The following is a 1909-nucleotide window of genomic DNA, read 5'->3' as shown; positions in this document are numbered from 1 at the left end:
GTATGGTTCAGAAATAGTAAATTTATTTCAAATTGAACCAAATCAAGAAAAGATTCTTCGTTTCAAAATCAGATTTGAAGAAATTCTTCTTCAATTCGATTCAAATTAGTAATTTCGGTTCTATTCAATACTAACCAAATAAATTCACGCTTTTAAAACTGAAAATGAACCAAATCAAGAAAAGATTCCTTGTTTCAAAACTATAACCAAGCCAATTCTTCTTTGGTTCCCTTCGATTTTATAGCTGGTTTCAGTTTTGGTTTTTAGTTCCAAATTGACACCCTTATCTCCTCGTCATATGAAATGAGCATTGTTCCTCTATGTATAAACTGTTTTGACAGTTCTCATTGGTGCTCTTCCTTATATTGCTTGCTCAGAAAATATTATTGAAAATAAAATCTCAAATTTTGGTTAATTAATCCTAATTGAGTTGGTTTATTCCTACCTAGAGGTGTCAAACCCAAGCCCGCATTGATAAAGGACTATGGTTGAATAAATTGAAACCGAATATTTTAACAAATAATATGATTGCGATTTTAAAAATTGTAGTATTTAGATTAATTAGCCAGTCTTGATCCAAACTGATTAACCTGATAAAGTGCTCAAGTAGGACCGATTAATTGAGCCATTTGAAATATGACCAGCTAAGACCAATTAGCCCAAGCAACAACAATCACAGCCTTAATCCCAACTTAATGGAGTTGGCTACATGGATCCAATTCAAACACAATAGAGGGAAAAAAAAAAGGATCCAACCATCACAATGAGAAAAGAGAGAATAAATGTGAGAATATACATGAGAGTAAGAGGAAAGAGGCACAACTCAACAAGTCAGGAGAATCTTAGCTATATGGGGTTGGATACACGAATCCTTGCCCTCCAATGGGCTCTATCCAAGGTCATACTTCGGACAAGACCGAGACTGTGAATGTCCTTCCTCACTACTTTGTCTATGTTCATTTTAGGCTTACCCATACCTCTTTTAGCTCCCTCAATCTTTATCAGATCACTCCTCTTTACTGGGACGTCCTCAAACCTCCTTTGAACATAGTCATTTTATCTCAAACGGCATTCGTGAAGCTTTTCATTGATCAGTGCAACTCCCAAATCAGCTCTAATATGCTTATTCCTTACTTTGTCCTTCTTAGTTTTTCCACACATCCATCTTAACATTCTCATCTTGACTATGTATAATTTCTTTATGTGACGCTTCTTAACTGCCCATTACTCTGCCCAATACATCATAGCTAGTTGCATAACGGTGCTATAGAACTTTTCCTTAAGTTTTAAAGGGATACGTCAATCACATAACACTTCATACGCACCTCTCCACTTCATCCATAAAAATGTCGAAACAGACTAATAACTGACTAATTGGTTAATAATAGAACTTAGTTTCGACTGTGTCAATTGCAGACCGAAATCATTTAAGAAAATTGAACAAAACTATTTAAACCAGTACCAATAAATCATTTACTTATCAGTTCTCACTTTTGGTTTTAGAAAGTAAAACCATTTCGTAAATGATTTGATTTGATTTGATTTGATTTTGAAAACACTAGAACTATTTAAAAATAATAGTTTGATTAATTAAAATTTGTATACATATTACAACAAGGGGTCTATAGCTCAGTGGTAGAGCATTTGACTGCAGATCAAGAGGTCACCGGTTCGAACCCGGTTGGGCCCTATTTCTTCTTCCTTTTTTTTTTTCTGAAAATTTTTAGGTAGAATCCAGGTAGCACATGGTTGATCCAAAGAATTACCTATCTATCAAACAGATTATCAGCATCAGCCAGCCACCATGTGGCAGAAAGCTAAAGCCCATAAAATAGAATTCTTTCCCTTGGTTCTTCATCGATCATTATGATTAAATTAAGGTTCAATAGAAATCGGGCCCACAATGCAT

The 1909-nt window shown here is 34.6% G+C and overlaps 1 non-coding gene across 1 annotated transcript; it reads left to right on the top strand.

The window, feature by feature from the left end:
* Positions 1–1618: 1618 nt before the first annotated feature.
* Positions 1619–1690, top strand: TRNAC-GCA. Its single transcript has one exon. It is a non-coding gene; the product is annotated as a tRNA-Cys (tRNA).
* Positions 1691–1909: the final 219 nt, after the last annotated feature.

Source organism: Macadamia integrifolia, chromosome 13, assembly GCF_013358625.1.
Source record: "Macadamia integrifolia cultivar HAES 741 chromosome 13, SCU_Mint_v3, whole genome shotgun sequence".
Taxonomy (NCBI): Eukaryota; Viridiplantae; Streptophyta; class Magnoliopsida; order Proteales; family Proteaceae; genus Macadamia; species Macadamia integrifolia.
This window is presented reverse-complemented; position numbering and strand designations above follow the sequence as displayed.